Raw genomic sequence first — 23,919 nt, 5'->3', positions numbered from 1 at the left:
CACACATGGACATCTCTGAGCACCATAGGTCTCCTGCAAAGGGGCCTCTTGAATTCCTGCTTTGAGCCTCTAAGCTCATGAGTTTAGACATTAAATTCCCAGTTAACAGGCACTGGGCCCACAACTCTCTACTATATAAACAGAACCATGTACTGTAAACTCCATGCACACTGCCTTACAATCCTCCATGGTTTACTTCCTTTTAATCTCTCTTTCAAAGAATGTACATAAGAAAATGAAAAACACTGAGCTCATTTAAGTGTTTACTGTCATCTTACTATATTTTATTTACAGTAACTCTAAGGGCATAGGTGGGAGAAACACAAAAATGATACTCAAGTGAGAAATAAAAGCAACAATTATAAAAATTTACGTAGTTTTATCAGCAGGAATAGATTGCTGTTAGAAGTGAGATTGAGAAAAACAGTAAATCCTTAATAATATTTTGAAAACCTCTGTATCTCAGCTATAGCTCTTGGATCCCGTCATGGTTCATGGAGCACAAGTTAAAGACATTGGACTGAGAGCTGAAAAAGTCTTACTTCCCAAAAGGCTCAGACTTATCGTATTACCTTGATATCACCTATCCTTGTTATGTGTAAAGTCAGGGCTTAGAATGTGGAAAATCAAACACTAGTTTGAGAGGATTTAATCTGAGGAGGAAATGACTACCTTTAACCCTATCTAGAAGTCTTTGTTGAAGAACAAAGCAAGCAGGAATGAGCAAATTATAAAATAATCATGGTAGTCCTTTATTGGGCACTGGAGATATCATTGGCCAGTGCTGCCACTGGCCCCCATGGTGCCTTCCTCTGCATAGATGTACACTTGAAACCAAAGGTATGGTTTAATAAGTAGAAAAGGGATGAATTTGGGGGTGAAGTCTCCCTACCTCCAATGCTAAATGAATCCATACTACTTTAACTCACTCTGTTCCCTGTTCTCTCATGGATGTGAAATTTATTCACGACCAGTCCAACTGCAGACAGTAGCCCAGATATTGGATTTTATTTGACAATGGGAGTTTATGCTGATAGGTGCATTTGAACTGGAACTTTCCTTTTCTGTTAAAGATGATTGTTTCCAAAATCTTCCCACAGTTTTGGACCAGGCTGCTCTTAGTATACCATAGTGGAATTTTCCCATTTGTCAGTTTGAGATATTCTTTCCACTGAGCTATGAACATCTTTAGGGCACATACTATGTATTCTTTTTCCTGTCCTCTGTATCCCGTAGCATAATGACTTATATATATATAATAAGTAATATATGTTTGTTGAATCAATGAAAATGAATGATATGGTTGATACTACCTAATATTTCTTATATGTAAAGTAAAATAATAACTGTGCCCACCTCATAGACTTGTTGGGAAAATAGAGCAAGAAAACACGCATAAAGCTGGTAGCACTCTGCCTGTCCAATGGAAAGTGCTTGATGAAGTTTAGAAATTATTACATTCATTAATATCCATTATATAACAGTCTAAAAGTTACTTAAGAGGAAAATGGGGAAAATGATATTCATTCATTACTATCTTTGGAACTTACTGGGCAAGTTGCTTTACTTATTTTTATGGGTTTGTAACTGAACTGATTTTCACGGAGAAGGAAATGGCAGCCCACTCCAGTATTCTTGCCTGGAAAATGCTATGGACAGAGGAGCCTGGTGGGCTATTGTCCTTGGGGTCACAAAAAGTCAGACACGACTTAGTGGCTAAGCAACAACAAGAACTGACTTTCAACTAGAGTCACAAACCATATCAGCTTATTTATCAAGGCCCCTTATCTCTCTCCTTTATTTCTTGAATCCAACCATCTCTCTTCTTTCTCACTGACACCTCATTTCTCATTAGCTTTTCTCATCTTTGGGAACTTCCCAATCTCTGTTCCTTCTCTACTTTGTGTCTTGCCTGTAGCTTAGACCCCACAAATCTATTCTGACAATGCACTCAAACCTGAACTTTCTGAAAGGGAAGTAGAATCATGTCCTACTTAACACTTCACATTCAACCTGTTTCCTTTGACCTTGAGATAAAGTCAGCTGAGCACAGCATGAAGGACCTTCCATGTTCTGATCGCTGCTTCCTTCTCCAGGCTCACCATTTCTACTCCCTCTCCCATCCCAGTAATAATACAGTGTAGCTGCTGCTGCTAAGTCTCTTCAGTTGTGTCTGACTCTGTGCGACCCCATGGACTGTAGCCCACCAGGCTCCTCCATCCATGGGATTTTTCAGGCAAGAATATTGGGTTGCCATTTCTTCCTCCATGGGATATTCCTGACCCAGGGATCGAACTGTGTCTCCTGCCTTGGCAGATGGATTCTTCACCACTAAGCCATTTGGGAAGCCTGTCTCCTAGTATAATGTATAGGAAAGTTTAATGTTTCTTGAACACTTAATCTATGTTAGGTACTCTCCTAAATGGTTTACGTACATTAACTTATTTAATCCTCACATGAGCCAATTATATTGACAAAGAACCTGAAGCTTAAAAGAGGTAACTGATCTGTTTGAGGTCAATCAGAATGTAAATAGTGGAACCAGAGTTAAAATCAAGCCGATTATACAGAGTGAAGTAAGCCAGAAAGAAAAACACCAATACAGTATACTAACACATATATATGGAATTTAGAAAGATGGCAATGACGACCCTGTATGCAAGACAGGAAAAAAGACACAGCTGTGTATAACGGACTCTTACTCAGAGGGAGAGGGAGAGGGTGGGATGATTTGGGAGAATGGCATTCTAACATGTATACTATCATGTAAGAATTGAATCGCCAGTCTATGTCTGACGCAGGGTGCAGCATGCTTGGGGCTGGTGCATGGGGATGACCCACAGAGATGTTATGGGGAGGGAGGTGGGAGGGGAGTTCATGTTTGGGAACGCATGTAAGAATTAAAGATTTTAAAATTTAAAAACAAAAACAAAAACAAAACACACACACACACACAAATCAAGCCAGTGATGCCAGTGGAGTCTTAACCACTATTACTAAATTGCTTCCCCAAATTTTAGGTGATTTAGATAGCCCGGGATGAAAAAATGAAAATATCCTGATAATCAGGGTAATAGTGCTTGAATCAAGCATCAGATACTGAATGAACATGGTCAGTGAAGTAGTCAAAGTAATTTGTAGTAACAGATAACGGTAGACAATATGTGGAAAAGAAGTGATATGTTGTTGAAGTAAGAGAGTAATTAAAATAATGATAGGAAGTGGAAAAGAAATGTTGAATCTTGCCAAGAGGAGAATTTTGAAGAAATGTATCCAGATTCTGAATCATTATAGAGGTCGTAAGAAAGTGACTATTCCTGGGGGCTTGCGTATTTTGGAGTACGTAAAATAACTGTGGGAAACTGATTATAGGGCTTGAAATTTTTGAATGGGAAAACTGGGTCCTTGAAGTTTCCCTGACAACTTGCATAAACTGGGACTCAGTGTGGAGACGTCTTCACATCAGAATGAATTTGCTTATGCTGACATGGGAAGCTACATATATTGCGTTTGTGATTGCTCCAAGAAATACAAGGAAAGAGAAAGGAGACATATTTAAAATGAAAAATAAAATGACTCAACCTCACAAAGCAACTTAAAAATTGAAATAGCTTGTTACTAATTTTGTAAATGCTTGAAAACCAAATCAGCCTGGGTGAAAACAGCATCTTCCAAGGAAGACAGTAGTCTGGGCTCTAATCCGCTGAAGCATCTGTTTTGCTAGAGTTAATGCCAAATTTAGTTTATGCCAAATAGATGTAAATGAGTAAATGTTGCTGAAAAGGAGAAAGGAAACACTATATATGTTCAAATACAAGGTATTTTCCCCCCTCTTTAATCCCTCAGAAGAAAGGAATTTTCTTAAATTCAAAAGTTTATCATGTTCTTATATTACCAGGTATTCTATCAGTTCTTTCATTTTGAATGATAAAGTATTTGGAGGAGGGAAAAAAGTGGCATTAGTTATGCCAGTTTGGGATTTTTATAGGAATTATCTGGAGAAGAAATTTTAAAAAGAGGCAAAAAAAAAAAAAATCCTCAGCAAAAGATGAGTCATTATTCCTGGAAGCATGTTGTGATAGTTGGAAGTACTGAATGTCATTATATACGTACCATTAAAAAATCACTTAGTAACAAATTATAGTTTTTTTGTTACCCTGTAGAGATCACAAATATTTACCTATCAGACAAATGGGGAAACAATCCTGATATTATACAATTGGACTCTTGTCACTTTGCTTAAAATATCCAAAGAAAGCATCAAATACAAATTCATAAAAGTGCTTTATCTCAGACAGCTTAGACAGATGGGGAGATGATAGTTGTGGAAAATTTTAGAGAGATTGAAAAATGGCTCTGGGTTGGGGAAAAACCTTGAGGTCAAGATTCATGGGAAGAGAGTCAAGATGTCATGGTAAAGGAAAAGGTAATATTAATCTATTATTTAATATTACCTATTAAATAACATACTTAATACAACTATGCATAATAACTAGATCCAAAAATCAAATATTATGGGTGGTAGTTGTCTATTTAAGATGTCCTGCAAAATTACTCAGCATTGCCCAGAATATTTGTTTTCCTTTTTTCTTTTTTAGATATTATCACTTATAAAAAGGGACTGTTTCTCCTTAAATTTGGGGTTATCTCCTATTTAGGCAGGCTTCAGTGGCAGCTCAGTTGGTAAAGAGTCTGCTGGCAGTGCAGGAGACCCGGGTTCAATCCTTAGGTTGGGAGGATCCCATGGAGAAGGAAAAAGACACTCGACTCCAGTATTCTTGCCTGGGAAACCCCATGGACAGAGGAGACTGGTGGGCTACAGTCCATGGGGTCACAGAGTCGGACACGACTTGGCGACTAAACTACCACCACCTAGTTAGGCATTTACATCATCTCCTAAATGGAACGTGGAAAATGGGAAAAAGGAAGGAAAATAGATATTGAAGTTATTGTGCAAAAATGTATAATAGCTAAGGAAGAAGCCAAGATTTCTAGATGTATAAGTAATATTGTGGAAAGAAATACAACTGAATTTCAAATGAAATTATACTAAACTCTTTAAGGCTGTGGCCAGAGTACACATAGGGTACTTCATTTAGTTTTGATTTTTCAAACTGATAAAAAATGTAATTTCTGTTAAAAACTATGGTGTCAAAAATCACCTATATGACAGATACCAGAAAAATATGTTGGAAAGCCTGATTTATAAAGAATGTGTTTACTCTGGGGTAAGATACGTCTCAGGGATTGATCCTTTTCAAGGTATTCATGTTGTGATAGAATTAGGTTATTTGGGTGCCAATTTTATTCTAGCCAGTGGCAAGATACACTTGTGTGCACAGTCGCTTTGTCTGTCTGTTCTTTTCCTTATTCACTTGTTCCTCAGTGGTGTTTGTCCTCCACTGAACACTTGCTTTGAGCTGGGTGCTGTGCAAACCGCTGAGGGTGCAGCTTGCCAATCAGTGTCCTTTCTCTCTAGGATCTCGAGGGGCAGAGGGAATCAAGTCATTGAGGACTCATAGGCTTTCCTCATTTTGTCGTATATTACTTTATCGTGTTTTTAACAAATTGGAGGTTTTTGGCAGCACCGCATCAAGCAAGTCTGTTGGCACCCTTCTTCCAACAGCATTTTCTTACTTCACGTCTCTGGATCATGTTTTTGGTAACATTTTTATAATATTTCTGTGATCAGTGATCTTTGATGTTATGACTGCAAAATGATTATGACTCACTGAATGCTCAGGTAATGGTATATATCAAGATATATACCTTGTGTTTTTAATATAATGCTATGGTGCACTTCATCAATTACTGCATGATGGAAACATAACTCTTGCATGCACTGGGAAACCAAAGCATCTGTGTGACTTGCCTCGTGGAAAGTTTTGCTCTATTGTGATGGTTTGGAACCAGACTTCCAGTATCTCTGAGGTATGCCTATATAATGGAGTGTGATGGGTGTTGTCATAGAGATATATGCAAGGTGCTATGAGAGCACATAAGAGGGGAAATCAGACAGTTCCCTTGAGTAAATTATGTCTCCAGAAGGGGAGAGAGGGGAAAGAAGGGGAGAGAGCAAAAAGAAGAAAGGCAAAGTAGGAGACAGAAGGGGAGGGCCCTATAAGAGCTACCATCATAAGCTACTTATCTGCCCATTACCTGATACTCATAGCTTTTACTCTTAACCCTCATCACTTCTTATTTTGCATGTAATTATTGTCAAACTCATTTTACCTATACAACCTTGCCCTGATGATGTTTATCTATAAGGTGGGATTTTCAAGATTTAAGGACAGCACCTGATTTTTCTATGAAGTGTTTTCTTTGGGGGGACAGACTCTTTACATTGATTAATGAGCCTGATTAGACACCTCATCATAGTTGACTCTGTGATTGCCAAGATTTTTTATTTTTGTTAAGCTACTTTTCAGCCCAACTGCTGCTCTTCAAAGCCTTTCTGTTCTGTGTTCTCCTCTGCCAGTCTCTCTGAGAGCACGGTTCATCATTTTGTTCTTTCCACCATCCTTCTTGTTCCCTTCATCTCTCTCCACTGCCTCCGGGATAGTGAACTGGATCTCTGGAAACACGTCATCTTTTCTTCCTTGGTGATCTGCTCTCATACCATTTTGATTCCTCCTTCTGGAAATGACCTTGGATTTCATTTGACATTAATGTGTCATGCTCCTCCATCTGCTTTGATTCTATTGCCAACGGCATCATCTACTCTCCTCGTGGCCCTGAAGCTGCCCATAGGCTTGTCTCTGCCTGAGATCAGTCATAAAGTACCTCTTCTGTGTCACGGTAGCAGAGGCATGCTCATGGCTTGAAAATTCACCGCACTCCTCTGGTTCAGGTAAATAAACAAATCGCCACCACAGCATTCCGAGTGAGGATTACCTTATCACTCTTCCACCTGATACTTTCATCTTCTTTTTCTGAGAGATCACTTTTCTACAAAAGAGACTGTCAAACTCTTGGTCTTCTCCAGTGGGTCTATTCCCTGACTGTTTAGAGCACTCCAGAAATGGGCAACTGAGGCTCTTAGTGTTACTTGACCATGGTTATTGTTTTTATCCAGACTGACAGATGCTTTTTATAGACTCTGGCTGAATTTCATTGGAAAAGAGCTTAAAATGTGCAGGAGGAGGAAAGTACTTCTCTCCCAGGATCCCTGCTGAGCTGATACCAGTCTATGGGAAGTCATCTATTTAAACAGAAATAAACATGCCTCGGGATGCCAGCAGCCTATTTTCAGCTTTATTAAGCTATTTTCAGCTTTATTAAGAAATCTGTGTTTAATTTTTCCAAACATCTCCAGTTTTGTTCATTTAGCTTTTCTCTGTGTGTGGATCAATTAGAACCCTTGATGAGAATGCAGACTTGGCATTCTGCTCCTTATAGAAACATAGTGTGTTTGGAGAAGAGTGAAGAGTCTGGAAGACTTCCGAGGGCTTAGCCGGAAACTTGTACCTAACTGGCTTTACGTGTGGAAAAGTATTCCACACGAATACTTTTATGGTATGATGTTGCCTGTGAGATGGTCCTGGGAGATTTCTCTGTTGGGTATTTGTTTCCATTTAAAAAGTTCCTCGGACCCATATAAATTGGTCACCTTTACAAATTATATACTGCTCTAGGCCAGGGTCAAGGGTGTGTGTGTGTGTGTGTGTGTGTGTAAATATTGTAGATTTTGTGGCCCATGTGGTCTTTGTTGCAACTATCTATTTAATGCTGTCTTTTTAAACCAGTGGGAGGGACTTCCCTGGTGGTCTAGCAGCTAAGACTTCAGGCTCCCAGTGTAAGGGGCCCAGGTTCAATCCCTTGTCAGGGAACTAGATCCCATATGCCACAGCTAAGGATTCTGCATGTCACAGTTAAAACCTGGTGCAACCAAATAAATAAATTTAAAATAAAGCGATGGGGGCTACAGACAATAAACATGGCTGTGTTCTGGTAAGACTTTAATTATGGACACTACAAGTTAAACTTCATATAATTTCCACATGTCTTATAATACTGTCTTTCTTTTGAAATTTGTCAGCCATTAGCAAATGTAAAAGCCATTATTTGTCATTGTGCCATATTAGGTAAATCTATGGGCCATAGTCTGTGAATCCCCAATCTAGGCAAAGTGGCTGAAATAATGAACAGGCAGAAGGTCTGATGCCATAGGACTTTCATTTGCCAGAAGGGAAAATAGACAGTGAACCTCCAAACACACAAATTATGGAAATTATGCCAAGTTCTAAGGGAGGAGGAAAGAAAACAAAACTGGGGTATTGTAACAGAGAGCAACTGGTGGCCCAAGGACTGGTGGGCTGCCTGAGCTAATCAGGGGAGGCTTCTCTGAGGTGGCATCCGAGCTGATCTCTGAATGATACCTGGAGAAACACATGAACACCTGGGGCAAGTGTCAGGCACAGGGAAGGGAAATCACTGAGTCAGCGAGAGCCCCGGGTCATTGAAAGAGCAAGGTGACTGGTCTCACTGGAGAGGACATTGCAGAAGGGAAAGAGGAGGGCCAGAAGCCAGATGAAGGGCGTTTGGATTCATTCAGGTTTCAGGTTTGGACCACGTATGTGTGTAGCTTGTATGTGTTCAGTCGTTCATTCATGTCTGACTCTTTGTGACCCTTTGGATGTAGCCTTCCCAGCTCCTCTGTCCATGAGGTTGTTTTAGGCAAGAATACTGGAGTAGGTTGCCATGTCCTTCTCCAGAGGATCTTCCCGACCCAGGGATCGAACCTACATCTCCTGTGTCTCCTGCATCTCAGGCAGATTCTTTACCTGCTGAGCTACTGGGGAAGCCCTTAAGTAGGTTTAAAGTTGGAGAGTGATAGGAAGTGGTTTGGAATTTGGACAGGTCACTTTGACTGGTGGTAGGATGAGAGACTGTCATGGGAGAGTGAGAGTGGAGGCCAGGTGGTCAGGAAATGTGGTTAGGAGACTTGTCCAAAGTTGTCATTTCCATTTACATTCCTAACACTATCCCTAATGTATGAATCTGGTAGAGGTTGAGAAGAGAATGAGAAAAAGTGATAAAATATACAGCTCAGTTTGAACTGCCAGATGAGATTTGCATAATCACACTATCAAGAAATTAGGTCCATGTTATTTCTATCTCTGGAGAAGGAAGTTTCTATCTCAGCAGTTTTCACAATGCAGCTATTTTGAAGGTACTCACTAGGTGTGGCATTATTTTATTTAATCCTCACAGCAGTTCTGTGAGGTCAGTGTCTTTATGTGCTCTTTAGATGAAGAAATTAAGATTGTAATAAATTCTGCAATGAGACAATAAGTTTCAAAACTAGCTGGCAGAGGGAGCCTAGGACACTTGCTTTTCTGTTTTAGCATGTGACTTTTACCCATATGATCTTTTCCTTTACTTTTATTATCTATTACTCTGCGTCAAACAACCTAAGTGTTGTGGCTTAAAATAACAATGGTATATTGATTCTCATGAATTGGGGGTGGGCTGGGCTCGGCGAGTGGTTCTTCTGTTCCATCTGTTGTTGGTTTGGGTGTATGTATGAGGCTATGATCAGATGGTCACTCATCCAGGGCCTGGAACAATCAAAATAAGCTCATCCTCATGGCTGCCAGTTGATGCTAGTTGGCTGAATTGTCTCTGTTCTCTTCCATGTGACATCTCAGCCGTCATTAGGCTTGCCAGACTTTCTTACTGCGTGATTGATGGGCTCCAAGATGGAATATTTCAGAAAGACAAGCCAGCCCCATTGTATAAGTGCTAATCAAGTTCTGCCTGTGTGATGTTTGGTGATGCCATTACCTCAGAGCAAGTCATATAGCCAAATCCAAAATTAAAGTGAAAAGAGATTCTACATGGGAGATGAGTTCATTAGGATTCACCAATATAAGTAACATTGTGATTCTACCTTCTGCCTTTGTACAGAAATGCATTGGAGATTTTCCCTCTTTTGTGATTACTCTTCACAGGAGCTAAGGATAAGCTAAGGCACCAGATATGTTTTGATCCATGTGTTGGCTAGTCATTTATTGTTCCTACTATGAGTAAAGCTAGGAACAGTATGCTAGGAACCGTGAGTAAAGGAAAACTGGTTCTTTCTTCAGGGTGATTAGAGTATAGCAAAAAAATAAATAAATAAAATACCATACTGTACAGATGAGTATCTAAAAAATACATATGTGTTTTTATGGAGGAATATATACCTTAAGACATATTTCAAACTGATCTTTTTGGAGGCCTGGATAATTTTCAGAAAGATGTTCTTTTTTCAGAAAGATGTTCTTCGTATAAAAATATACCTTTCTCCTTGGTGATGAGATTATTTTTATATCATGGAAGAAATTGAGGCATTTATTCTTCCAAAAAATGAGGGCATTGTGAAAGCCAATTTTTGTCAAAGATGAACTAATGTCTAGATCAATTCACTATTTTAAGAATGAGGATTTCTTTTTTTTTTTTAATATGGAATTTATTTTTTATTTATTTTTTCTTTAATTCTTACATGCGTTCCCAAACATGAACCCCCCTTCCCACCTCCCTCCCCATAACATCTCTCTGGGACATCCCCATGCACCAGCCCCAAGCATGCTGCATCCTGCGTCAGACATAGACTGGCGATTCAATTCTTACATGATAGTATACATGTTAGAATGTCATTCTCCCAAATCATCCCACCCTCTCCCTCTTGCTCTGAGTCCAAAAGTCCGTTATACACATCTGTGTCTTTTTCCCTGTCTTGCATACAGGGTTGTCATTGCCATCTTCCTAAATTCCATATATATGTGTTAGTATACTGTATTAGTGTTTTTCTTTCTGGCTTACTTCACTCTGTATAATCGGCTCCAGTTTCATCCATCTCATCAGAACTGATTCAAATGAATTCTTTTTAACGGCTGAGTAATACTCCATTGTGTATATGTACCACAGCTTTCTTATCCATTCATCTGCTGATGGACATCTAGGTTGTTTCCATGTCCTGGCTATTATAAACAGTGCTGCAATGAACATTGGGGTACATGTGTCTCTTTCAATTCTGGTTTCCTCGGTGTGTATGCCCAGCAGTGGGATTGCTGGGTCATAAGGTAGTTCTATTTGCAATTTTTAAGGAATCTCCACACTGTTCTCCGTAGTGGCTGTACTAGTTTGCATTCCCACCAACAGTGTAGGAGGGTTCCCTTTTCTCCACACCCTCTCCAGCATTTATTGCTTGCAGATTTTTGGATCGCAGCCATTCTGACTGGTGAAAGAATGAGGATTTCATCTGATACCATGACCTCCAGCTTTGTTTGATCTCTGAAACCTTCTAGAAGTCAGCTTCCTATAAAACAGCAATACAGAAAAGCCATTTTCATGAAAAGGTCTAATCTACTTATCACATGTATGACAGATCTCTCTCTGAGCAATAGAAACTTTTATATATAGTAGATGCTCATATAATGTAAATATCTAAGCTGGCATCTGCTGTTCATTCTCATGGTATAAGTTTTTGGCATTCTAATGAGATTTAAAAACAAAGCTACAATAACATTTAATGTTTGCTTGCGATACTTTGCTTCTGCTGTTAAGTTGCTTCAGTTGTGTCTGACTCTGTGACCCCACAGACAGCAGCCCATCAGGCTCCCCCATCCCTGGGATTCTCCAGGCAAGAACACTGGAGTGGGCTGCCATTTCCTTCTCCAATGCATGAAAGTGAAGTCGCTCAGTCGTGTTCAACTCTTTGTGGACTGCAGCCTACCAGGCTCCTCTGTCCATGGGATTTTCCAGGCAAGAGTACTGGAGTGGGGTGCCATTGCCTTCTCCAATGCATGAAAGTAAAAAGTGAAAGTGAAGTCGCTCAGTCGTCTCCGACTCTTCATGACCCCATGGACTGCAGCCCACCAGGCTCCTCCGTCCATAGGATTCTCCAGGCAAGAGTACTGGAGTGGGGTGTCATTGCTGTCAAAATGTCTTCTGTGTGCTGTTTCTCTTGCCTTTGTGCGTGTCTGTGATGAAGGTACTATAATTATCTTCATTTTCTAGACAAAGTTTTAGGTAAAAAAATTAACTAACTTGTTGAAGAGACAGGCCTTGAGCCTTGGACCTCTTGATTACCAAACCCATTCTTTTTATCCCTGCATAATGCGGAAGTAGATGTTGTTTCTATCAGAAACAACATGAAATGGCCTTTTAGGAGACCTGAGTTCTAGACTTGTGAGCTGATCTAACTAGCTGTGTGATCTTGGAAAAATCAACTTCTCTTACCTGAAAAAATAAAATTTAGCTCTCTTCTCTAAAGGACTTCTATTTGCAGCCCATATTTTTATGCTAATTTATAGCCTACATGTTCTTCACAGCTTACACTGTATTTTCTGCACTCCTCATCTCCAGTATCCTGCAGTTTTTTTTGTGTGTGTGTGTTTTTTTTTTTTTTTTTTACTTAGCATTTTCATCTTCTAATATTCTATGAAAGTGAAGTGAAAGTGAAGTGGCTGTCATGTCCGACTCTTTGCAACCCCATAGACTACAGACTACCATAGACCGTAGCCTACAGGCTTCTCCATCCACAGAATTTTCCAGGCAACAGTATTGGAGTGGGTTGCCATTTCCTCCTCCAGGGGATCTTTCTGACCCAGGAATGAAACCCGGGTCCCCTGCATTGCAGTCAGACACTTTACCCTCTGAGCCACCAGGGAAGCCCGTAAGTCTGATATTCTATATCCTCTGCTTAATTACTCTCCATTGTTGATGGGCTGTCTCTCGTGTTCAAGGATACAGACTCCAGTGAGAATAGGGATCTTTGTTTTGCTTAAAAGTGTATCCCAAGTGCTTCCAAAACTTCCCAGGAAGCCCCCAGTAATTTATGCCATCTTTTCCTTTAAGGGATATGTGGGTAGAAGATAGGAAGAGGCATTCCAGGATGAAGAAAATGGCATAACAAAGGACAATAAACAGTGGGTACCTTGGTGTTTAAAGCATTCATTTGAGGAAGTGATGTGGGAAGAAAATGGGCCGGTGTGCAGGTGGCACAAAGAAGAAGGTCTTTGGTGCCACACAAGGGAGTCCAGATTTTTTGTGTTAGGTAACAGAAAACCACTTCGATCATCAAGGTTTCCTAAGTCACCAAAAGTCCCAGGGTGCAATCATTGGTTCTAAGAGACAAACCTTGAGGCTTAATTGTATTTGGAAGTAACATTTAACTTTCTTCTCTGAGTGTGTGGCCAGTGTTTCCTTGGGAATGACAGGAGGCATCAAAGAAATAAGAAATGATGTTTCACTCTGAGCTCAGTGTGAAAAATGTGTGGATGCAGATGTGTTATTCCTTATTTATGGTAATTGAATTTGAAATTTAATTTAGCAGTAAAAATCTGCTATTTAAAGGTTTGTTACACTGTAAGAGACTTAGAATCACATAGATTCTAGGGGTACTTAGAGAATCATTTGATGCCTGTTGGATGACAAGCATAAATGCATTCAAATTAATCATAATTGCCATTCTAGCAAGTAAAATGCAGCAATATGTTTATCAAAAGGACGTTTCCAAGAGATATGAAGAGAATATGATAAATAGCATAGCTAAAGTGTCATGCTACAGAGCCATGTGGTAAACAGAAGCTACCAAACAGTACCGCTGCATAGTCTAGGTAAAACAGATTTTAGGTATTTGTTGCATTTCTCTTAAAGATTTCATTAGCATCATTTTAAGGAAATAGCTGCACGTCTTTCTCTTCTGAGCATTTGCAATAATCTTACCCTTTCACATACTTTTAGACATTTCAGTTTCCAAATTTTCATAATCCTTACTAACACTGCAGTGAATACATTAGTGCACATTTTTTTCCCATGTTGATTGTTTTCCAACAAGGCCATACTCACAGTGGAATTACAGGGTCAAAGGATATGAATTATTTTTGCATCAATTCTGTCTGCTAATTTGACTAGTGAAAATTGGTACTTGTTAATTTTTTTTTTCAAATTGCTGATGAGATGGAAATTATGTTGATTAGTCTGTTGTTTCCTTTTCTCTGAAATGCCTGCCCATGTCCTTGCACCTTTTATTAGTTGGAGCCTAGTGTTTTTCATTTGGCTATGCCTCTCAGAATTCTGTGCCTATGAAGGCCAAGTCTTTGGGTCAAGCCAAATTGTCAATATAACTGAAACAATTAATCAACACATTTGAGCAGTTGGTCAATCTCTTGATGCAATGGGTCATTTCATCCATACACGTGGATCAATTTAGTAAAACATCTGGTAGAATAAAGGTGCAGTCAATGAAGCATGTTAGGAAGAGGAGCTGAAAATCAAAGTGTGAACTGCATCAACTAGGTCATGACTTGCTCATATGAGTTCACATGCATCTCCTTTCTGATTCTTTCCAAAGTATAATAACAGTGATGACGGAAAGTTCAGGAAACATCTGTTTCTCCATGTGCACTAGGAGCCTCTCGACTAATTGCAGGATGTCAATGTTTTTCTCTTCTCTTGAGTTGGATGTTCTGAAAGCAATTTTCCCCTTGAAATTAACAGCCTTGATTCTCTCCTTTCAGTGACCCTTTGCCAGATGAAACTCTCATTGACTTCATTTAATAAATGAGAAAGCTCGTCCCCTCATTTATCACAGACTGTACTCGGCAGTTAGATTCATGCCAGGACCAGAGATAAGGAGATTATAGGAAAGGGAAGTAACTGAAATTATGAATCTGAGGTTATTATCCTTGAGGTGAAAGAAGGGACCATTTTTTCCATCTGATTCTGTGAAAGTTTTTATTTTTATTAGCAGTGGTATCTTTTTAACTTTGCTATCATGACCTTTAGATATAATAACAGGGACAATAGAAGTCAAGGTCATCAGGCACAAAATAAGTCTGAGTTCTTTGAGTCTTATTTTATGCCATGAATGGAAAATAGAATCTTCAACTATAGGTTTGGTCTATGAAGAATTTCAGCAGATATCTGTTCTCATTTATTTCCTTTTCAGTTATGTGATTTACTTACGTGTTTCTTTGGGACTTTGCTCTAAAAATGAACATTCTGACTGCATTGTTCCTGCATTATTGCTCTGCTAGAACAGTCTTTGGTGACCCTGCGTCAGAGGATGCTGTTGTCTTCTGGCCAGTATCATGTCCGTGAACATTAATGGCTTTTTGACTAATTAAAATTTAAAAGATGTTAGTATCCATGAAGCTTTAATCGATGTATACCTGATATGCTATGGATGGAAATATTCCATTTAATCCATTTTCAGCTTGCACCTATTATGTGCAATCATGTGTATCTGTGTGTGTGTTTATAAGGCAAAAGCAAACTGAGATAACAGGAAAAACAATTAAATGGAAAATTCCTTTTTCCTATTAAAAAATATTTTATACCTGTTCCCAATCACTCACACGTATCTATTTACAGACACATGAAAAGACCAATGGTTCACAATGAATAGATAACTGTTTTGAACTTGGGCAGGCATGATTCCTTCCTAGGCAGTCTATTCTGAACATCCATTTACAGCAATGGGGCAGAAATCTCACCACATCCCTTAAAAGCCAGAAGCATTGGTTCCATGATCTTCTACATCTCCCTACCTTTAACTCTAAGCTAAAAGCCAAAACCTTTTTGTGTTTTTTTCAAAAGAGAGATCCATCTGAATCACTGCTGTAAACTAGCACAGTTCAACAGCCTGGTCATTGCAAATGGTCAGGGTGAACCCAAGATCAATATGTAATTTGTCAGTGACAAAAGCAACTAAAACTAGTATTCAGAATTAATTTTTTAAGTTATTAAGCAGGTACGGTTCTCTAGTCTTATTTCAGCTCAGAAGGAGTCAGAGCTATTGATCATGGATAGGAACCAGTCTGAACAAAAAGTTTGTGTGAATGCAGATGCTTAGCACTGCTGAGCACATGTAGGAAAGAGCATGAACTGTGTATAATTAGACAGCTCTAGGTTGGCACCTTGGCTTTGTCACTACCACAGAGGGATTTTGAACAAGTTCAGTGTCTTCATCCATAAAATGGGGATAAAATGGTAAATACCTTTTGAGATTGTTGTAAAGCTTAAAGGAGATTTTGCATATAAAGGAAGCCATAGTGTGTCACGGTATGGAGTTTCAAACATAACAATTTTGATGGATGTAGCATGAACATTGTGTTAAAGGAAGCCAAACTGACTTGAAAATTGAGGTTCTTGGCTAAGACACCAAAAAAGAAAGTTGCTGAGAAATGAGGGCAGATGAAACCTCCGTCAACTCTCCCTCTGAGGAGGTCATCCAGGGGAAATGTGGCCTGTAAGACCCTGCATTTCTTTATTAGACTTTGAGGAAATATGTCTAAGAGTATATACATATGGAAATGTGATGGAGCAAGTATCAATTAGCTCTATAAGGAGTGATCATTACGTGTCTTATTCTTTTACCATGGAACATATGGTTCCATTTTCAAAAGCATTGTCTTCTAGGAAGAAGAAAACATCATGAGAATTTTTTTTTAATTTCATTTCTCTAAAATTCCATTTTACATTTCTCTCTCTCCTCCCAGACATTCGACCAGTTCTTCAACTTTCAAATTTATCTAGCAGTGGGAAAACCACTTTCTTTTGACATTATCTTTTGATAACCTCATAAACCTCTGACATTATTTCTAATTATACACACAGTAAATGGATTCGTTTCCTTTTTGAACTGCTGAGCTGTTGCTTGTCAAACATGTTTCTCTTGATCATCCTGTGAGGTTGAAATCATGTTATAGGATTTCATCAAAAGGAAAAGGATTGTGGAGCAATGAGGCTCTAAAATGCCTTGACGAAAGCAAAGTTCCCAGCTAGAGTTAATCTTCAGGCATACCTCAGGAGCCTTCATTTTTCAGAAAATTTGCTATGTGCCATATACCGTGTTAAACACTTGTTCAGTTCAGTCACTCAGTTGTGTCCAACTCTTTGTGACTTCATGCACTGCAGCACACCAGGTCTCCCTGTCCATCACCAACTCCCAGAGTTTACTCAAACTCATGTCTATTGAGCCGGTGATGCCATCCAACCATCTCATCCTCTATCATCTCCTTCTGCTCCTGCCTTCAATCTTTCCTGGCATCAGGGTCTTTTCAAATGAGTCAGTTCTTCTCATCAGGTGGCCAAAGTATTGGAGTTTGAGCTTCAGCATCAGTCCTTCCAATGGATATTCAGGACTGATTTCCTTTAGGATGGACTGATTGGATCTCCTTGCAGTCCTTAGCATGCATGCATACATACATACGTACATACATACATACATACATACATACATATATATATACAAATTTTTACTTCAGTTTTAGCTCCCTCCTTTGGAACAACTGTAATTATCATAATTATCTTTATTTTATTAATCCAGAAATGTAGGGTAACATTTTCAAGGTCAGCAAACAGCTCATATATCCTCTCTTTGATTAGCACTCAAACTCCAAACCTCCCTTCCTCACCCTATGAAGTGAAGTGAAGTGAAGTAGCTCAGTCATGTCCGACTGTTTGTGACCCCATGAACTGTAGCCAACCAGGCTCCTCCCTCTATGGGATTCTCCAGGCAAGAATATTGGAGTGGGCTGCCTTTTCCTTCTCCAGGGGTTCTTCCCAACCCAGGGATCGAACCCGGGTCTCAGGCATTGCAGGCAGACACTTTAACCTCTGATCCACCAGGGAAGCCCCCTCCTCACCCTATAATGTCCCTTAAAGACTAAGGAATTCCTTAAATATATATTTTCTGAATGTCACATTTTTTTTTTTATTTCTTACAATGACTTTTTAAATGTTTGACCTTCCTCCTCTTCATTACTTCCACTTTTCCTCAGTGACAAAAGAACTGATTTAAGAGCAAATATTTTGTCATGAAGTATTTCTCTTTAACTCTTCCTAATTGGATTAGTGGAAGGAAACTTTTAGAAAATGTAGGTTACTTCTAATCTTTCATGACAAAGAACCAATGCCTTTTCATCCTAGTCATTATTTGAGTGTTCGTGATCTTAATGTTGCAGCTTTACATTAGATAGAATGGCGCAGTGGTAAAGAATCAGTCTGCCGAATGCAGGAGACACGGGGGGCATGGGTTCTATCCAAGATCCCGTGGACTGGGAAATGGCAACCCACTCCAATATTCTTGCCTGGGAGATCCCATGGACAGAGCAGCCTGGCGGGCTACGTTCCATGGGGTTGTAAAGAGTCAGATGTGATTGAGCATGCACGCACAAGGATGCATGAGGGATAGGAGCTATAATTTCTTAATCTCAATAGAGGCATTTCTCCTTAATGTTTGAATTATGTAAGGGGCTGTGATGAGTGCATTATATTCATTTTTTAAACTTTACAAAAACTGTTTGAGAAAACTAGGATTAGATCTAATACATGAAAAAAAAATGAGATTCAGAGGAACTATTTACTTGTTCAAGTTGCATTAAACTAATAAGTACTAGAGCTGATATCTGAAACCAGGTTTCTCTGGCCTTAAGCATGAGTCCATTTTTTACACTTATTGTAATAATACTCGTGTTCACTCTTACTGTGAATTAGTTATCCAGACAGGCTAATAATTATAATAATACCTTCACATTTAGTATTGTGTCAAGAATAATAGAAATTTCACTCAGCAAAAAGTCACCAAGTGGCTACTATGTGTCAGGCATTATTGTAGGCAATGTATCTAAAACTAAGCAAAAGCAAACATTAAAGAAAAAAATAAATGGTGCCTGCCCTCTTGGGATTTTATCATTTAGTGGGAAGACATGCTGCTGCTGCTGCTGCTAAATTCAGTCATGTCCAACTCTGTGTGACCCCTGTAGACGGTAGCCTACCAGGCTCCTCCATCCGTGGGATTTTCCAGGCAAGAGTACTGGAGTGGGGTGCCATCACCTTCTCCAAGTTGGAAGACATAGATCAATTCAAAGAATGAGTTAATAACAGTTGTGATACATGCTGTGAAGTCAAATAAGATTGTGTGACTGTAAATTGACCTAGTTTCTGGGTCAGCAAAGGCCCCTAGTTTCTGAGGAGGTAATCATTGGTTGAATTAGGAAGAACGTATAGGAATTAGTTGATGTTCCTTCATTTTTTCATCCCATAGGGTTGATGTCATATTGTAGAAATTTAGCCTAAGATTGCGGTTTGGAGGGGTGGTGGCTAAGCAAGCGGTAGTGCTACAGCCTGTGTGCAAGTTCAGAGGCAGGAAGGACTTAGTGTGTTGGAGGGAAAGGGGAGGATGCTCACGAGGTAGTCAGCCTAGACCCTGCAGAGCGCTAAGTGCATTGCAGGCCTTTTCATCCGTATCCGACGGGTGCTGAGAATCCATCCAAAGATTTAATGTGTGTACAGTCTGTCATTCAAGTTGGCTAAGCTTTCCTTTCCTCCTTCAGTGCATGGACTGCAGACGCCAGGCAAGTAACCCGTGTAGTGGGGTTTATGAGCTGAAAGTTAATCTGTGTGTTTCAGTAAGGAAATCTGTAGCCGCACCAGTTTCTCACATAGTGTTTAATGACTGAAGCGGCTTATTGATGCTATCAAGAAACTGATACATTTGTAAAAAGAAGTGCATTATCCATGCTATAAAATTAAATGTTGCATTGCAGAGCAATAGACTAAATATCTCCTTAGTCAATTTTTTGTAAACTAAATGTTATAAAATTATATTGGAGCACAGAGGCAGCAGAAATTCATGGGGAATGCATTTCTTTAAGAAATTTATTTTGTTAGCCTGTATTGATAGTCAGGTTTTAATTACCTTTTTACAAAAGTGTGCATTTTCCATGCCTGGGAAAAGATGTACATTCTTTTCCCCATATTGTTCTCTATATTTATGTATGTCTCTTTGGGGCTTTGAGGGCATATGTATTTTAGGAACTGTTTTTTGTGGCATGCTGGAATAAAATCAAGAGTATATTCTTTATGTTTTTCTACACAAATATTAATAACATGTCCCTATATAGCCAGAATTCTGTTTTACAAATCTCTAAAATAAATATCTAAATTAACTTCCAGTGTAAGAATTGGGGTTATCCCCAAAGCTTTCAGAACATATCCTGCATGACTGGGTAGTCCTGAAATTTTGCATAAAAGAAATTTAATAACTTGATCCCTTGGGAAATAAAGCATTTACTGAGCACCTGCTCTGTAATAGGTGCTTTACATACTTACTGACTTGCTTAATCCTCACAAACTAAGAGCGAGTACCATTATTACCCTCTTTTATAGATGAATGAACTAAGATGCAGGAAGGTTAAGTAACTTGTTCTGTCCACACAGCTACTAAGTGTTAGTGCTTGGATTAAACCATGCAGCTGGTTGGAGAGCCCATATACTTAGCTTCTATCTGGCAGTGTGCTATTCAAATGAGGTATGCCTATTATTGGAGAAGGAAATGGCAAGCCACTCCAGTGTTCTTGCCTGGAGAATCCCAGGGACGAGGGAGCCTGGTGGATTGCCGTCTCTGGGGTCGCACAGAGTCAGACACGACTGACGCGACTTAGCAGCAGCATGCCTAGTATAGAAAGGATGTTTTCTTTTGTGCTGGTTTTTTTCTTACTCTCTTTCTTTTTGGAATGATGATTTTGTGGAGCTTGATGTTAACACATATCCCTTCAAATATACTTACTCTCCCAGAAGAATAATTAAATGATAACACTGATGATGATGAAAATAATAGATGCTACTATTAATCAAGCCCTAATTATATGCCAGACACTGGGCTTGTACTTTGCATGTTCTCATTTCCTTTTCAATTCTATAAAAATTCCATTTTCACAAATTAGGACCCAGAAGCTTAGAAGATGGAAGTAAACTATTTTTGGAATGGCACCAGTGAAACTGTATATCATGTCTGAGCAAGATGCAAGGCCATGCTCTTCACTCAATACACAGAACTGTCTCAATACTTTTGCATGCAAGTATGGGTACCTATAAAAGCTATGGATGGGTAAGGGGCATATTTTATAGTTTATCAAAACGTGGATCTGTCATGGCAATTTTTTAAAACTCAAGTATCACTACCTTTAATTAAGCCATCTTCTCTCTATCACCTCCATCTCAGGGGAGATGGAGATCAGAGTGCCCTTTCTCCATATAAATAGCTCTTTGTACGTGGGGTATAGCTACCTATTCTCCATGATGAAGGAGCTCAAAGTCATTCATGCTCCTACACTCATGTGGTTTTCCAGTGAAGTTATCTGACAGCCAGTTTTCAGTACCCTGCTAGGTTTTTCAGTTTCCTTTTTAAAATTCAAATTCTTTACATCTTTCCTGGTACTGGAATCTGACAGTTTGTCTGCCTGTCTCTGAGCACTGACCACAGGATAGGCCCAGTGTCTGCTCTCATTCAGGATTCATGAAAGTGAATGAGGCATAAGTCCTTCTAAGAAGCATCAACTTCAGTGAAAGAGGAAAATCAAAGAGTAAATGTAACATCATCTTGTATGAGGAAGATGACCTTGGATCCCCTCCAATAAAAGTCCTGTTTTATTGGCTTTAACTTTTTAACTTAAAAATTTCCAAGTAACTCCGAAGACTATTAATGTGACATGCTTCTCAATTATGCTGATACACTGAATTGGGTCTTTTACATTTGAGAATCGACTCATTAGGCACTCTGGAAACAGACAGTTCAATCACTCATTCAGTGAATGTTGATGAGGCATCTCTGATCGTGGCTGAGAATTCACACTCTGGATTCTTCTTTCCAAGGTTCCCACTGTCCCTTACCAACTCTGCAACCTTGAGCAGCTTCCATAATTTTGTCAACCTTAGTCTCCATCTATGAAATGTGGCCAGTGATAGCATTGGTGCCATAGTGTTGTGGTGAGTTCATGTAAATGAAACACTCAAGGACCTTGTCTGAGGCACAATAAGACTTCAATAAAGGTGCTGTGTATTGCCACCCTGCTTATTTAACTTCTATGCGGAGTACATCATGAGAAATGGTGGGCTGGAAGAAGCACAAGCTGGAATCAAGATTGCCGGGAGAAATATCAACAACCTCAGATATGCAGATGACACCACCCTTATGGCAGAAAGTGAAGAGGAACTAAAAAGCCTCTTGATGAAAGTGAAAGTGGAGAGATAAAAAGTTGGCTTAAAGCTCAACATTTAGAAAACAAAGATCATGGCCTCTGGTCTCATCACTTCATGGGAAATAGATGGGGAAACAGTGTCAGATTTTATTTTGGGGGGCTCCAAAATCACTGCAGATGGTGACTGCAGTCATAAATTAAAAGATGCTTACTCCTTGGAAGAAAAGTTATAACCAACTTAGATAGCATATTGAAAAGCAGAGACATTACTTTGCCAACAAAGGTCCATCTAGTCAAGGCTATGGTTTTCCAGTGGTCATGTATGGATGTGAGAGTTGGACTGTGAAGAAAGCTGAGCACCAAAGAATTGATGCTTTTGAAGTGTGGTGTTGGAGAAGACTCTTGAGAGTCCTTTGGACTGCAAGGAGATCCAAACAGTCCATTCTGAAGGAGATCAGCCCTGGGATTTCTTTGGAAGGACTGATGCTAAAGCTGAAGCTCCAGTACTTTGGCCACCTCATGTGAAGAGTTGACTCTTTGGAAAAGACTCTGATGCTGGGAGGGATTGGGGGCAGGAGGAGAAGGGGATGACAGAGAATGAGATGGCTGGATGGCATCACCAACTTGATGGACATAAGTCTGAGTGAACTCCGGGAGTTGGTGATGGACAGGGAGTCCTGGCGTGCTGTGATTCATGGGGTTGCAAAGAGTCAGACAGGACTGAGCGAATGAACGGAGCTGAACGGAACTGAACTGAACTGAAAGTTGAGCAGTTGCTATCAACAGCAGCGTTTCTGCTCTCTTGAAGCTGAAGTTTGAGGAAATGAAAGAAGGCTTGGCATAATTGGAGCACAGAAAGCAGAGGAAGTGATAGTGGATGAGACTGGAGAGGAGGACTGGGGACAATTTACCTATGAAAGTGAGCCTTCATCCTTCAAGCAACAGGAAGCCACAAGAGTGGTTAAGAAAGGGAGATGGCATCTTGGTCTTACATGTGGAAGGGTTGCTGGCTGCTGGCTGCCTGGCTCAGAAGACGGGTTTAGTAAATGCAGCACGGGCGCTCTTAACCAATATGTGAAATTGCCTCAGATGTAAACACTTGCCTACTGCGCAAATATCAGAGGTGTAAGAGCCAGGAAGGGCTAAGAGAAACATTTTATTCTTTACTGAAATACAATTCACTCAGTGTCACACAACTAGTAAGTGATGAGGCTGAGACTGGAAGCAGTATTCATGCTCTTAGCCCCATGATCTTGCTTAATGATCCAGGGAAGACACAATGGTAGCTTGGACTCATGTAGAGGCAATGATGGTGGAGAGGAGTGGAAAGATGAAGTGTTCTGGTCAAACAAGGGATAGAACTGGGTGAAGGGCTGGATGTAACAGACAAGCTAGGCTCTGCCTTTTTATGTGACTCTGCTTAATATAATGCTTGTCAAGGGTCTGATGAAGATCCCTGAAATTTCTCAGATGTCGCTGCATTAGGTGATCTCAGCTATGTTATAAAAAATGTTTTTAAATCTTAGAGATTTATAAACATCTAGGACATTCTCTCTAAATGATTGCCACTACTGGGGAGAGTATTTAGAATCTTTTCATTGTTTCTTCACAGAGTTAGTCTCGCTCAAAGTCCGACATAACAAACAGTATTTCCCACCAATGTATTTGCTGGTGTTTTTGTTTGTTTGTTTGTTTTTGCCTCTATTAAGATACTACAGAGCATTCAGACTTTCCAGCCAGTTAAAGAAGTCACTCTGTTTTTCTGGTTTTTGTTTTTTTTTTTTGTCTATCACATAATACAGTGACTTTTCAGCAAGTATCTTACACTCTCATCATTTGGATGTATTACATTTGCTTCTCATTTTAAAGGGTTTAGTGTTTCATATTTGGGACATTTTCTGAACATGAGTTTGTCAAAAATATGTTGGCTTTTATTACTATC

At 39.5% G+C, this 23,919-nt stretch overlaps 1 protein-coding gene across 7 annotated transcripts in view; it reads left to right on the top strand.

Moving 5' to 3' along the window:
• The window catches only part of NELL1 (neural EGFL like 1), a 1,034,396-nt gene that overhangs the window by 693,830 nt on the left and 316,647 nt on the right, over positions 1 to 23,919 (top strand). The window lies entirely within an intron of this gene.

Source organism: Ovis aries, chromosome 21, assembly GCF_016772045.2.
Source record: "Ovis aries strain OAR_USU_Benz2616 breed Rambouillet chromosome 21, ARS-UI_Ramb_v3.0, whole genome shotgun sequence".
Lineage (NCBI taxonomy): Eukaryota > Metazoa > Chordata > Mammalia > Artiodactyla > Bovidae > Ovis > Ovis aries.
The sequence above is the reverse complement of the archived record's forward strand: the minus strand, read 5'-3'. Positions and strand labels throughout refer to the sequence as shown.